Source organism: Pleurodeles waltl, chromosome 2_1 (genome assembly GCF_031143425.1).
Source record: "Pleurodeles waltl isolate 20211129_DDA chromosome 2_1, aPleWal1.hap1.20221129, whole genome shotgun sequence".
NCBI classification, from domain to species: domain Eukaryota; kingdom Metazoa; phylum Chordata; class Amphibia; order Caudata; family Salamandridae; genus Pleurodeles; species Pleurodeles waltl.
Window position 1 is genome coordinate 73,781,437 of NC_090438.1, and position 16,281 is coordinate 73,797,717.

Below are 16,281 nucleotides of genomic sequence, written 5' to 3' on the forward strand. Positions count from 1 at the left end.
TGCCACACTGGCTGCCCTGCTGCCTGGTGCACTCCAGAATCCGGTGACTGCTGGCACCACTGGTCCCGGAGATGTTGTGGCTGAGGTGCTAGGTTGGGACCAGGAGAGTCGGCCCTAGGAGACTGATGGGGTGGGGGAGGTGAGGGAAAGAGGTCAAGGGTGGACAGGAAAAGTTTCTTGGGAACACTGGGATGGGTAACTGGAGGCAGTTTGGGAGTGGAGGAAGAGGTTGTGGTTGTAGGAGGTGTACGTTTGGTGACTTTGGGTGAAAGTGCATGCGCTGGAGGCTGTCGTGAGGTGGATGGCTGTTGGGTGGGTGTGTGCCTGCGTTTGTGTACCTTGGGAGGTGGCGTCAAAGACACACTGGGAGAGGACACAGGGGACGTGTGAATAGTAGTGGGGTGGTGACTGCACGTGAGCGGGCGTGGTGGTGTGTGTGCTGGTGATGGAAGTAGTGGCTGTAGATGTAGTGCATGCAGGTGTGAGTGGAGACGAGACTGGGAGGGAGGAGGGAGACGAGGAGGAGGGGGATACAGTGGAGGCAGTGGATGTTGGTGTGTCTGCATGTGTGTGATGCTTGCGTGAGTGCCTGTGGGATGTGTGGTGCTTATGTTTGCCTGAGCTTCCTTTGTGTCTTGAGGTGTGTGCATGCTGGTCTGATGGTGTGCTTGGGGTAGGCTGAGGTACAGGGGATTGGGTCTGAGCGGAGGAAGTTGAAGGGGCGAGGCTGAAGACAGGGACAATGGCTGCCATCAGTGCTGAGACCAGAGTCTGAAATGCTCGCTGAAGGGCTGCCTGACCAAAATGAATGCCCTCCAGGAATGCATTGGTTTGTTGCAACTGCCTCTCTACACCCTGGATGGCATTGAAAATGGTAGACTGCCCAACAGTGAGGGACCTGAGGAGGTCAATGGTCTCCTCACTGAGGCCAGCAGGGGTGACTGGGGCAGGGCCTGAGGTGCCTGGGGCGAAGGTGATGCCCACCCTCCTGGGTGAGCGGGCACGGGCACGGGGCAAAGGCTGAGGGGCTGCTGGGAGGGCCGTGCTGGCAGGGGAGGTGGTGGCTGCACCTGTAGATGCGGGGGGCACAGATGTGGCTGCCACCACAAGGGAGCTCCCGTCAGAAGATGAGTCCATATCAATGGTGTCAGCTCCTGTCCCCGCCGTGAAGCTCCTCTCGCCCTCCATACCACTGGTGAATTCAGACTCCGTAGGGTCGCCCTCCAGGGCCATGTGTGATGCAGCTCCCTCCTGCTCCGGTGCCACTGCTCCTCCGCCTGATGATGCTAATGCACACAAGAACAGGGAGACCACAAAAAGGGGGGGACGACAGAAGAAAGACATGTTGAGTGCATGCATTACCGCTACCGTTGGCGGACACAACAGACACAGAAGCCCCTTGCACTACGCCGCGCACTTGGGGTCCACTCTTCAATCCCTAGGACATGGCCTACAAGGCTATGGCCGACATCTGCACACGTGGATGTCACAGGAGCTTGACTGTTGTAGCTGGCACTATACACAGGTGGGGTGGTGTGCCACAGGGTCTGCCAGAAGAAGGGGAGCTAACTAGCACACTCGCCCTGGCCTAGGGAAACCCACAGCCCACCTCGCCCACCCAGACACCTCCACTACGTGCTGAATCACCTGAATGAGAGTCTACTCACCCAATTGTGGCTGCTGTGATGCCCTCAAGCACCCATCCAACTCCGGGTACACCACTGCCAGGATCCTGAACATCAGGGGGGTCATGGTGCAATGGGCACCCCTCCCACGTTGGGAGGCCATCCCCAGCTGGGCCTCCGCCGTCTTCTTGCTCAGTGGCGAATGTCCTCCCATCTCTTACAGCAGTGGGTGCTCCGTCTGTGATAGACCCCCAGGGTCCGGACGTCCTTGGCGATGGCATGCCAGATGTCCTTCTGGTGGGCGCTGACCTACATGAATTGTGCAGGGGAAAAAGAAAAGTTATTACCAACTGCACCGTCACAGTCATCCCTACCCCTGCCATGTGGCACATGCACTCACCGTTGTTTCATGCACGCCTCATTCTCTCCCCCATCTTTCATCCACCCCACTCCACACAGGTGTAGCCCATACAGCATGCTCACAGTGTACTTACCTGTTTGTCTGGAGGACCGTAGAGTAGTGTGTACTGGGGGAGGACCCCATCCACGAGTTTCTCCAACTCCTCCGTGGTGAAGGCAGGGGCCCTTTCCCCAGACGCACGAGCCATTGTCTCTTCCAGACTGAGGTCACAGCAGCACTTGCAGTGTAGGTCCTCTCCTGTTGAAGATCAGGTATCGAGTGATTGAACAGATAGAAAATGGCGGTCACGTCCGCGGCAGTGGGTACCGTCACCGCCGGCGTACATCGTCATTGGCTCCTGGGACCCATAGGGTCCGATGTTAACCAATGCAGAATTGCGGCGCGGTCTTCGACCGCCTACCGCAACGGTGTACAACGCCAGCGCAGTTACCTCACATCCCATTGTCCCACTTTACAGGTCATGCAGCCGCCATTTCAGGGGCCCACATGGCTTAATTTTTAACTGTGTCACACATACCTAGGCCCTGCCTAAGCACTCATACATGCTAATTTCGGATTATGAATCGTGTTCTGTGTAAGCTGTGTGTACGTACCTCTGAGTTGGTTGACTCTGTGCTCGCTGTTGTCCTTCATAGGCACCGTCCGCTGGGACATGTGAGGAGATGGCTGCATCCTCTGTGTATAGACCGCTGGTGGACCTGTCGACAATGGAGGAAAGACATGTGATCATCACCTACAGGCTTGATCGTGCCACAATCCTGGAACTGTGTGCCCAGTTGGAGCCAGACCTGATGTCAGCTATCCGCCATAACACAGGAATCCCCCCTCTAGTGCAGGTGCTGTCAGTACTCCATTTCCTTGCAAGTGGGTCATTTCAAACAACAGTGGCCATAGCATCAGGGATGTCCCAGCCTATGTTTTCAAACGCGCTGTCCAGAGTGTTGTCTGCCCTGCTGAAACACATGCGGAGCTACATCGTTTTCCCTCAGGTGGAGGATTTGCCTACAGTGAAAGGTGACTTCTATGCCCTGGGACATACCCCAACATCATAGGTGTCATTGATTCGATGAATGTGCAGATTGTGTTTTGGCAGACCAGTACATCTCCCATGTGAATGCCAAATTCCCTGGCTCAGTGCATGACGCTTACATCCTGCGGAACAGCAGCATCCCTTATGTGATGGGTCAACTCCAGAGGCACCGTGTGTGGCTATTAGGTGAGCACCTGGAAGCAAGTCAGTGGGAATGGTTGTCTGGGGATATCCCTACGGGTTAGTGTGTGTCTAACAGTTGTCCCTCGCCATTTGCAGGTGACTCTGGTTACCCCAACCTGTCATGGCTACTGACCCCAGTGAGGAATCCCAGGACAAGGGCAGAGGAACGCTACAATGAGGCCCATGGGCGAACTAGGAGGATTATAGAGTGGACATTCGGCCTCCTGAAGGCCAGGTTCAGGTGGCTCCATATGACAGGTGGTTCCCTATTCTAATCACCAAAGAAGGTGTGCCAGATCATCGTGGCCTGCTGTATGCTTCACAACTTAGCTTTGCGATGACAGGTGCCTTTTCTGCAGGAGGATGGTCCAGATGGAGGTGTTGTGGCAGGTGTGGAGCCTGTGGACAGTGAAGGCGAGGAAGCAGAAGAAGAGGACATCGACAACAGGAACTCGGTGATCCTGCAATACTTCCAGTGAGACACAGGTAAGAATACAAACCTGCCTACTACATGTACTACAACACTACAACCTCTCTACTGTCTATTGTTTTCACCCAGTGTATGGTCACTGAGTTGTCACTTTCCCTTACGATTTCACAGATGTGGGTTCCACTGTGTGACATCTGCTTTGTTTCCTCATGGACTAGAGCTGTGTGACATAGGTATGTTGGCATTACAATTGAAAGAGCATTTTGTCACTGTGATTGCTAATACACTATTTGGAAAACACAGACAGACTCCAGATTGTTTTGTGCTTTAAGGGTGTTTATTTAAGTGCTCAATATTGGAGGGTGCTGTAAAATGGTGAGGGGTGATGGTGGAGGAATGTCCATGGCAGAGTCCAGTCTATTAGTCTCACAGGTCCATTGCCCAAAGGGGCATAGGAAGTGGAGCTGGGGCAGTTTGAGGATGGACAGGGTGACAAGGTGGGACAAAAGGATGACATTCAGGGTGGTCTCATTTCTTGGCGGGGGTCTTGGCATCGTTCTCTGTCTTTTTCCTGGATCTCAGTGACCATTTGCCAGGTGGTTCTCCCTCTGCAGGGGGTGAGGTGCTGGTGTGGTGGTCCTGTGGTGGTGCCTCCTGTCCACTAGCGCCGGCGGGGGTGGTGGGCAGTTCATCAACCAGGCTTGTGTCAGGGGCCCCTTGCTGTGCCACAGTGTCCCTCCTGATGTTGAGGACTTCCTTCAGTACCCCTACGATGGTGCCCAGGGTGGAATTGATGGATCTGAGTTCCTCCCTGAAGCCCAAATACTGTTCCTCCTGCAGCCGCTGGGTCTCCTGAAACTTGGCCAGTACCGTTGCCATCGTCTCCTGGGAATGATGGTATGCTCCCATGATGTTGGAGAGGGCCTCGTGGAGAGTGGGTTCCGTGGGCCTGTCCTCCCCCTGTCGCACAGCAGCCCTCCCAGTTCCCCTGTGTTCCTGGGCCTCTGTCCCCTGGACCGTGTGCCCACTGCCACTGCCCCCTGGTCCCTGTTGTTGTTGGGGTGGTGGGTTAGCCTGGGTTCCCTGTAGTGGTGGACACACTGCTGCTTGACGTGTCCTGGGGAGAGAGGTATGGGCCCGCTGGGTGGGTGCTGTGCTGGTGTTTCCAGAGGGGGGAAGCTCTGTGGTGGCTGTGCCAGTATGAGGGGAACCGACTGTCCTGAGGTCCCAGATGGGCCTGGCTGGTCATCTAGATCCAGTTGGACAGAGCTGCTGTCATCACTGTGGGCCTCTTATGTTGGTGGTGTGGACATGAGTGGACCCTCCTGTCCGGTGACGTTGGGTAGGGGTCCTGCAGGGGTATAAAAGGATGTTTATTGCATCTGTGTGTGCCATGGTGTGCAATGGGTGGGTGACCGTTTACCCCAGTGCTTGCATTCCTGTGTGGGACCTTGTGTGATGGTGGTTTAGGGGGGTGTATGGGTATGTGCAGTGGCCATGCTTTGGTGATGGGTGTCCATGCTTTGTTGTTGCATGCAGGGCTTGGTGTTGGGATGTGTGGTTTGTGATATTGGGACATTTGTGAGGAGTTGGAGTGATGGGGGTGAGGGCGAGGGTGGGGGTATGTGATAGCATGCAGGTAGGGTGGGGGATATAGTAGTAATGCATTGCCTTACCAGAGTCCATTCCTCCATCTACTCCTGCGAGGCCCTCAGGAAGCAGAATCACCAAGACTTGCTCCTCCCATGTTGTTAGTTGTGGGGGAGGAGGTGGGGGTCCACCGTCAGTCCGCTGAACCGCAAGGTAGTGTCTTGATACCATGGAACGCACCTTCCCCGTAGGTCGTTCCACCGCTTCCTGATGTCATCCCTATTTCTTGGGTGCTGTCCCACTGCGTTGACCCTGTCCACTATTCTTCGCCATAGCTCCATCTTCCTAGCTATGGAGGTTTGCTGCACCTGTGATCTGAATAGCTGTGGCTCTACCCCGACGATTTCCTCCACCATGACCCTGAGCTCCTCCTCCAAGAAACTGGGGTGTCTTTGCCGTGCCATGGGGTGGTGTGGGTGATGTGTGGGGTGCTGTGATAAGTGGGGTGATATTTAGTGGTGTGTTGTGTGAGGTGCGTGGAAGTTATCTGGGTGATGGTATTGTGTGCCAGTGGATGCTTGGTAGAAGTTTGTAGTGTCTCTCTCTGGCCTTTTTTCGGTATTTTGGTCGTAGGGGTTTGTGTGTGATGTGGGTGTGTGTTTTATATTGTAATGGGTGTGTGGGAGTGGTGTGTGTATCAGGTGTGTGTATTTCGATTTGTCCAATGTGGCTGTGTTTTGTAAGAGTGTGGAATCGTGGGTCGGGATAGTGTGGGCGTATTTCTGTTGGCGTGGCTGTGTCGGTTTTGTTATCGCCAGTTTATCACTTACGTTTGGTGTGGCGGACTTGTGTGGGTGTCTCAATTTTGGCGGATTCCGAGCAGTGGGTCATAATGACCGTGGCGCAATTCCACTGCCGCGGCGGTGTGTTGGCAGTCTTCTGCTTTTGCCGCCAATGCTGTAATGAGGGCCATTATGTTTTACCCACTTGAACATCCATCCCAGGCAGATTTTGGAAAAAGATTTCCTGCACATAACAATTCGAAAGGAGAAAACTTTGTGGATGAATGAGGAGTCGTGTAATAGAACCATAACATCGATCGTCCTGCATTCTGTAAATTTGACTTATTCGATGTAGCCCATTGTACACAATTCCCAAACATATGATGCGCTCCACAAGTCAATTTGTTTGTAAATGATAAAGTGAACTTTTGATATGCTTGACATCTCCTTGCTGTAAAAAGTTTTCAAATTCAACACTTAAAAATTGCACCCCATTGTCTGATACAATAAATGACAGAAAACCTTCCTGTAGAAACACATCTCTTAAAAAATCAATCATATTCCTTGTTGTGGGATCTCCTATGAACCTGACTTCTGGCCATTTTGAATACTAATCAATCAAGACTATACCAAACTTTGATGAAGTAGGTAACATATTGAAAGAACCAATAAGGTCAATTCACACTTTCTCCCATGGTTTTGAGGGCAATTCAATGGGTTGTAAATGTGAACTTCTTGTCTTAAATCCTTTTTTACAACTGTTGCATATTACACATTCACTTACAAATTCATCAACCTGCTGGTCCATAGTGGTCCACCAAAATGTTTCACGTAGCCTACATTTTGTAAATGTTCTACCTAAGTGTCCTTCATGTGCACCAGAAATGATTTTATGTCTAATGCTTTCTGGAGGTACAAACCTCTCACCCCTCATCAGCATGCCATCCTCAACTGACAAGTCATCAGAAACTTTTGCAAATGTGTGAAACTGAATAGGTACACTCCTTTCTTTTGGCAACCCTCATTTTATGAACTTCATGACCTGTGCCAAGATTACATCTTTTGACAATTCTTCCTTCCATTCTTTTTCACTCACAGCACACATACCCTCTAAATCAAAAGCTGCTATAAAATAATTGTCAATATGTTGCTCATCTTCTTCATTGTCATTTCCTTGTTCTTCTTTAACTGGGAATCTTGAATAAACAAATCTGCTCTGACGTTTTTGTTACTAGGGATATATTGAACTTTAAAATTATACTGTATTAATTTAGTGGACACACTTGCAATACATGGTGTGTGATCTTTGATGTTATCACTTATCAAAATGGAGACTAGAGGGCTATGATCTGTGTAGGAGGCTGGACTGGTTTGTAGTGGGTACCTAAGGTGCTTACACCTTATGCCAGGTCCAGTTATCCCTTATTGGTGAAATGTAGACAGTGTTTAGAAGCCAGGCTCTCTTGGGGTAGTGTGGATGAGCAGCCAAGGTCTAACTAAAAGACATGCAAAGCTCATGCAGTACCACTGTAGTCACACAATACTCACACACATGAAAAAAATACTCTGTGTAACAAAAATAAAAGTACTTTATTTTGGTGACACGAACGCCAAACTTACCATAGAGACTATACTCCCTTAGGAGGTAAGTAATACACAAATTATATTCACTAGTATGCAGAAATAGCTGTAAAAACAGTTAGAGAACTATGCAAATATTGAAAATCACAATAGTTAGAAAGGTGTCAAGGGGAAACACAAACCGTATACTAAGAAAGTAGAATGCGAAAGTTGGTTTTCCACCTAGGCAAGTGTAGTGTATAGAGGGGTGCTGGGAGCATTAGAAAACACCAAAGGTAAGTAATACAACCCAACCCAGAGCCAAGGAAAGCAGGATTAATTCACAGTAGCCTTCCTAGAACACACAAGAACAAAAGAAAGAAGATATTGCAAGAACCAGAAGAGACTGCAAGACACCAGTGATGGATTCCTGTACATGAAGACCTGTGGAAGAAGGGGGCCAAGTCTAAGAAGCAGTTGAAGAGTCCAGGGAGAACAGGAGCCCCTGTTAACCCGGATGAAGGTGCAAAAGAAGAACCACTGGTAAAGACACAGTAAGTACTGCACCCAAGACGATGGTTGTGGGTTCCTGGTTGGTGCAGAAGATGGCCCACGCAGGATAGATGATTGCAGTCTTGTTTGCGTTGCTGGTTTCTGCCAACAAGCCTTGGCACATGGAATGTTCGTGGCTAGGGAAAAATGGTGCTGACCAGGAGGGACCTCATGGACTTTACCTACAAGGGGAAGTCAGAGGGGGCTCTCAGCAACTCATAGAGCCCTCAGAAGACCAGGCAGCATTCATAGGAATCCCACAGCATGGAGACAAAGAAGGTGCAAAAGCAGTCCCATGCAGCACTACAACAAAGGGTTCCATGCCATCGGAGAACCACGCGGTAAGCTGTGTGTTGCAGGGAGGAGTGCGGGGGGCGAGAGCTGCACGTGCATGAAGAAGTTAATGGAACAACATCAACAAGCCTTGGCAACTGTAAAACATGCTTTGCACAGGGGTAGTGTCTTGCGTGGGCTAGGCATTCTCTTACCTCCACTAAAGTTGGACAATTGGGCGTCAGGACCATTAGACCACTTTAGTCCACCACTCGTGATGCAGGATCCACGCAGCTCAGCAGCAGAGGGGTCCCACCCAATGGGTCATCGTTACAGAGATGTGCCCACTGAAGCAGGGGAGTAACTCCTTTCACTCCAAGGGAGATTCCTTCATTCTTCTGGTGGAGGCTGAAGACAGGCTGTCCTCTGAGGATGCATGACTGGGAAACAGTTGCAGTTACTGGCAGGAGCTGAAGATACAATGTTGCAGGAGTCGTATTTGCTTCTTTGTTGCAGTTGTAGAGTTCCTGGAGGGTCAACTTGCAGTTTCTTTGGTAAGAAGGTGAAATAAAGGATGCAAGGGATTCCTGCTGGAGTCTGGCAATTAGAATCTGAAGGACCACCCAAGAGAGAGACCCTTAATAGCCATGGTCAGCTAAACAGGTAAGCACCTATCAGAGGAGGGCTCTGAGGTCACCTGCTGGCAGTGGCCACTCAGACGCTCCCAAACTACCCTGCCAACTTGAAATCCAAGATGGTAAAACTCAGGGACCCTCTGGAGGAGTTCTGAGCACCACCCCTCGGGTGGTGATGGACAAGGGAGTGGTCACTCTCCATTCCTGTGTCCAGTTTTGTGCCAGAGCAGGGACTGGGGGTCCCTGAACTGGTGTAGACTGGATTATGCAAGGAGGGCACCATCTGTGCCCTTCAAAGCATTTCCAGTGGCTTGGGGAGGCTACCCCTTCCAAACATGTAACACCTATTTCCAAAGGGAGAGGGTGTAACACCCCTCTCCCAAAGGAAATCCTTTGTTCTGCCTTCCTAGGCTTGAGCTGCTCAAGCAATAGAATGGCAGAAACCTGTCTGAGAGGTGGCATCAGCTGGGGCTGCCTGGTAAACCTCAGAAGGCTGTAATGGCAATACTGGGGGTCCTTTAAGGAGCCGCAGAGTGCATGGAATCATACAATCAATGCCTGCAAAAGCCTTGGAGTATGATTCCAACATGTTTGATACCAAACATGCCTAGGTCAGTTACCATTATGTAGCTGGACATAGATAGTGACCTATGTCCAGTACACATGTAAAATTGTGTCCCAACACTCACAAAGTCTGGGAAAATGGTCTTAGAGGTCATGGAAGCACCTCTGCTATTGCAGGGGTGCCCTCACACACAGGTACTCTGCACCCTGCCCTCAGGGCTGGAGGGCCTACTTTAGGGGTGACTTCTAAGTATCCCGGTGCAGTGTAAATGGCGGTGAAAGGGTGCATGCACCTTTTCACACAGGCTGCAATGACAGTCCTGTAGAAGCCTTTGCATGGGCTCCCTTTGGGTCGCAAAAGAAATGCTGCAGCCTATAGGAATCCCCTGTAACCCCAATGCCCTGGGTACCTCGGTACCATATACTAGGGAGGTATAAGGGGGCACCAGTATGCCAATTGTGGGTTAAATAGTGGGTTACCTGTATGGCATAACCATAATCTAAGGGAGAGAGCATAACTACTGGGGTCCTGATTAGCAGGATCCCAAAAGACATAGTCAAACACACTGACGAACAGGCCAAAAGTGAGGATAACCAAGCTAGAAAGAGCCTACTTTTCTACAATCTGTACGTTAAACAAATTTATTTCCCCAAATGTATGGATGGAATTTCCTATGGCCCACCAACATGCTAAAAGTTCTTTCTCAATAGCTGAATAATTTACTTCTGAGCCCCTCAGGACTCTCGATGCATAACCCAAATCATTTTCAACACCCTCCTTCACTTGAGTCAGAACAGCATCTACACCAAAACTACTGGCATCTACTGTGATAATGCACTGAATTTTTTTATCAAATGGTTTTAAAATCTTGGACCCCACCAACTGGTATTTAATCCACTCAAATGTTTCCTGACACTCCCCATTCCATACAAATACAGCAATTCTTTTAACATGTTAGTCAATGGTTTGATTTTTGAAGCATATTTAGAGATAAAAGATGAATAAAACTCACACAATCCTATGAAAGATTTCAAACCTGCCTTGTCAATATGTGGTGATGCATAAGCAATGGCTTTGAGCAACCCAGGTTTGGTTCAACCCCGTGTTCAGACACTAAATGACCCAAATACTCAACCTTATTTTGCAAAAATTGGCATTTTCACATTTTAATACAACTCCTCTTTACTGCATTATTCTTAAAACTTTATTTCAAAATGGTATCATGTTCCTCTCCTGATGTCGCATGAATCAGCACATCGTCCTGAAAAACAACTGCACCATTGACCTATTTTAGCATTTGAAACATTGGTGGTCATTCTGACCTCGGTGGTAAAAGGCGCTTACCGCCGGTCAGAAGACCGCCTTAACACCGCCGCGGTAAACCGCCACGGTCATTCTGACCCGCAACTGGCAAACCGCCAAAAACCCGACATCAACAAAAGTCCGCCACAGCAGCGGCCAGCGCAAAACTGGCAAAGACCAAACCTCCACCGTCACGCCAACAGAAATACGCCCATGCCATTCCGACCCACAAATCCCCGCAGCGGTCTTTCAACCGCGGTATTCCATTGGCGGTACACACCGCTGCGGTCAAAATACACACACCTTTACAAAACACTACCACATTGGAAAATTCAAAATACACACACCTGAGACACATACACACACCACTCCCACACACCCAATTAAATATAAAACACACACCCACATCACCCACATCACCCACAAACCCTTACGACCACAATTGCGACTGAAGGACAAAGAGAGGCAGCACAGCATAGAGTAGACCATCACACAGAGGCAAATCACAACATCACCCACACAATTTCCACGCACAAAACACCATACACCACCACACTCACCACACTCTACAACACATACACCACCCCTCACCTCATCCACACCATCCCATGGCACCCCAAAGACACCCCAGGTTCTCTGACGCAGAACTCAGGGTCATGGTGGAGGAAATAGTTTGTGTAGAGCCCCAGCTCTTCGGGGCACAGGTGCAGCACACCACCATTGCCAGGAAGATGGAGCTATGGAGCAGAATAGTGGACAGGGTCAATGCTGTGGGACAGCATCCACGCAATCGGGGCGACATCAGGAAGCGGTGGAACGACTTACGGGGGAAGGTGCGTTCCATGGTATCAAGGCATAACATCGCGGTACAGCGGACAGGCGGCGGACCCCCACCTATTCCCCCAGAATTCACAGCATGGGAGGAGGAAGTCTTGCACATCCTGCATCCTGAGGGCCTCGCAGGAGTAGGCGGAGGAATGGACTCTGGTAAGTCAAATCTTCACTACTTCATTCCCCCCACCCCACCTGCATGCCAAATCATACCCCCACCCTCACCCCCACCCCCATCACACCAACTCCTTGCAAATGGCTCACCATCACAACCCACCCATCCCAAAACCTAGCCCTGCATGCCTCCACAAAGCATGGACACCCATCACCAAAGCATGCCCACTGCACATACCCATCTCCCCCACAAGCCACTGTCACAAAAGCCCACACAAGGGAATGCCAGCACTGGGGTACACGGCCACCCACCCAATACACGAAATGGCACACACAGAAGCAATAACCATACTCTTATACCCCTGCAGGACCCGAACGCCACCACACCGGCCAGGAGGGTCCAGAGATGTCCATCCCACCCCCAGAAGAGGCCCCCAGTGATGACAGCAGCTCTGTCTCCCTGGACCCAGATGACCAGCCCGGCCCATCAGGGACCTCGGGACAGTCGGTTCCCCACAGACAGCCACAGGCTACAGCAGACCTAACCCCCTCTGGGAACACCAGCACAGCTCCCACCCAGCGAGCCCATGCCTCTGTCTCCAGGACACGTCAATCAGCGGTGTGTCCACCACTACAGGGCACCCAGGTTGACCCACCACCCCAACAACAACAGGGACCTGGGGGCAGTGGTAGTGGGCACACGGTCCAGGAGACAGAGGCCCAGGGAAACAGGGGAATTGGGAGGGCTGCTGTGCGACAGGGGGGGGACAGGCCCAGGGAACCGACTCTCCAAGAGGCCCTCTCCTCCATCATGGGAGCATACCACCGCTCCCAGGGGACGATGGCGACGGTACTGGCCAGGTTCCAGGAGATCCAGGTACTGCAGGAGGAACAGTACATGGGGCTCAGAGAGGAACTGAGAAACATTAGTTCCGCAATGGGGACCATAGTCGTGGCCCTTAACCAGATAGTCACCACATTGCGGGACCATGTGGCACCACAAAGGGCCCCTGTCACTAGCCTGGACCAGGAACAGCCTACCACCTCCGCCGGCGCTAGTGGACAGGAGGCCCCCACACAACGACAGGCCACCAGAACCCCACCTCCTGCAGAAGAAGAACCTCCCCGCAAGTGGTACCTGAGATCTCACAAGAAGACAGAGTAGGATGCCAAGACCCCCGCCAGCAAACGATACCCCCTGATGTCATCCCACTGTCCCACATTGTCACCCTGTCCAAACTTAAACTGCCCCTGCTCCATCCTTCCACAGGTATATGGACAATGCACCTGTGAGACTGAAAACTGGACTCTGCCATGGACATTACTCCACCATCACCCATCACCGTTTTACAATCATGTCCCTAAATTTAGCACTTTAATAAAATCACTTATTGCACTTAAAAAATCTGGAGTCTGCTTGTATTTTGAACAAATGTATTAGACATAAAGGTGCCAAAATGTTCAGTTACATTGTGATGACAACATACCACTGTCACACAGCTGTAGTCCATGGGCAAACAAAGCAGAGGTCACGCAGTGGGGCCCACAGCTCTGAAAACGGAAGGGAAAGTCACAACTCAGTTAACAGGAACTGGGGGGAAACACAGACAGTAGAGAGGCAGGAGACTTTAAGTAAATGTAAAATGGCGGGGTTGATTCGTACCTGTGTGCTACTGAAAATACTGTTGTATCACTGTGTCCCTGTTGTCTGTGTCGTCCCCGTCGTCTTCCTCCTCTTCACTCTCCACAGGCTCCACAGCTGCTACAACACCACCATCTGGACCATCCTCCTGCAGGAAAGGCACCTGGCGTCGCAAAGCCAGGTTGTGAAGCATACAGCAGGCCACGATGATATGGCACACCTTCTTTGGTGAGTACATTAGGGATCCACCTGTCATATGCATGCACCTAAACCTGGCCTTCAGGAGGCCGAAGGTCCGCTCGATCACCCTCCTAGTACGCCCATGGGCCTCATTGTACCGTTCCTCTGCCCTTGTCCTGGGATTCCTCACTGGGGTCAGTAGCCACGACAGGTTGGGGTAACCAGAGTCACCAATTAGCCACACACGGTGTCTCTGTAGCTGTTCCATCACGTAAGGGATGCTGCTATTTCGCATGATGTACGCGTCATGCACTGACCCAGGGAACTTTGCATTTACATGGGAGATGTACTGGTCAGCCAAACAGACCACCTGGACATTCATCGAATGATAACTTTTTCTGTTCCTGTACACCTGCTCACTTTCACTGGGGTGAACCAAAGCCACATGGGTCCCATCAATGGCACCAATGATGTTGGGGATATGGCCAAGGGCATAGAAATCACCCTTCACTGTAGCCAATTCGCCCACCTCAGGGAAAACAATGTATCTCCGCATGTATTTCATCAGGGCAGACAACACTCTGGACAAAACCTTAGAAAACATAGGCTGAGACATCCCTGATGATATGGCCACTGTTGTTTGGAATGATCCACTTGCCAAAAAATGGAGTACTGACAGAACCTGCACCAGAGGGGGAATCCCTGTGGGTTGGCGAATGGGGGACATCAGGTCTGGCTCCAGCTGGGCACACAGTTCCTGTATAGTGGCTTGGTCAAGTCTGTAGGTCAGTATGACATGTCTTTCTTCCATTGTCGACAGGTCCACCAGCGGTCTGTACACAGGAACATTCCTCCATCTCCTCGCAAGTCCCAGCGGACGGTGCCTAGGAAGGACAACATGGAGCACAGAGTCAAGCAACCCACAGGTACGTAACCACAGCTTGCACAGAGCACGAATCGCTATGCATTGAATGGCTTGTATGAGTGGCAATGCAAGGCCTAGGCCTGTGTGACGCAGTACAAATTAAGCCATGTGGGCCCTTGAAATGGCGGCTGCCTGACCTGTGAAGTGTGACAATGGGATGTGAGGTCAATGCGCTGGCGTGGCACACCGTGGCGGTAGGCGGTCGAAGACCGCGGTGCAAAGCAGCATTGGTTAACATTGAACCCTATGGGTCTCAGGAGCCAATGACGATGTGCGACGGCGGTCGTGGTACGCACCGCCGCGGTACGCACCGCCGCGGGCGTTACCGCCATCTTCTATCTGCTAATCACTCGAGACTTGATCATCCACAGGAGAGGACCTATACTGCAAGTGCTGCTGTGACCTCGGTCTGGAAGATACAATGGCTGCTGCGACTGGGGAAAGGGCCCCTGCCTTCACATCTGAGGAATTGGAGAAACTTGTGGATGGGGTCCTCCCCCAGTATGCGCTACTCTACGGTCCTCCAGACCAACAGGTAAGTACACTGGGACCATGCTTTGTGGGCAATGCCTGTGTTGAGTGGGGTGGACGAAAGATGGTGGGGAGGGGAGCGAATGAGGCATGCATCGCACGACAGATGAGAGCATGTGCCATATGGCAAGGTTGGGGAGGGGGGCCACTCACATCGACCATGCAGAAAATGATGTTGTTTTTTTTTCCTACCCTGTCCATGTCACATAGGTCAGCACCCATCGGAAGATCGACATTTAGCGTGCCATCGCCAAGGACGTCCGGACCCTGGGGGACCACAACAGACGGGGCACCCACTGCCGCAAGAGGTGGGAGGACATCCGGCGCGGGAGCAGGAAGACCGCGGAGGCTCTGCTGGGGATGGCCTCCCAACGTAGGAGGGGTGGCTCCCGTCAATTGACCCCCCTGATGTCCCGGATCCTGGCGGTGGCCTACCCCGATTTGGATGGGCGCGTGAGGACATCACAGCAGACACAAGGGGGTGAGCACCAGCACATTCTGCTATGTTAGCGCACAGTGGAGGTGTCTGGGTGGGGGAGGAGGGCTGTGGGTATCTCTAGGCCAGGGCGACTTCTGTAGGCTTGTCCCCTCCGTAAGGCATCCATGGCCCTGGGTCACCTATGTGTGCAGTTGTCGTCCATAGGCTTGTAGGCCAAGTCACAATAATTGAGTAGTGTACACCGAGTGCGCGGCGTAGTGCAGGGGGCTTCTGTGTCTGTCCTCTCCGCCAACGGTGTCGCCAATGCATGCACTCAACATGTCATTTTTTCTCCCCCCCACCCCCCTTTTTTGTGGTCTTCCTGTTCATGTGTGCATTAGCATCATCAGGCGGAGGAGAAGTGGCATCGGAGCACGAGGGAGCTGCATCTCACATGGCCCCGGAGGGCCATGCAACCGACTCCGAGTTCACCAGTGAGACGGAGGGCGAGGGGAGCTCCACAACGGGGACCCGTGGAGACGTCAGCGACACAGACACGTCCTCGGAAGGGAGCTCCCTTGTGGTGGCGGCAACATCCGTGCCCACCGCTACAACAGGTACAGCCGCCACCCCGCGCACCAGCTCCGCCCTCCAAAGCAGCCCCTCAGCGTTCGACCCGTGCCCGCTCGGCC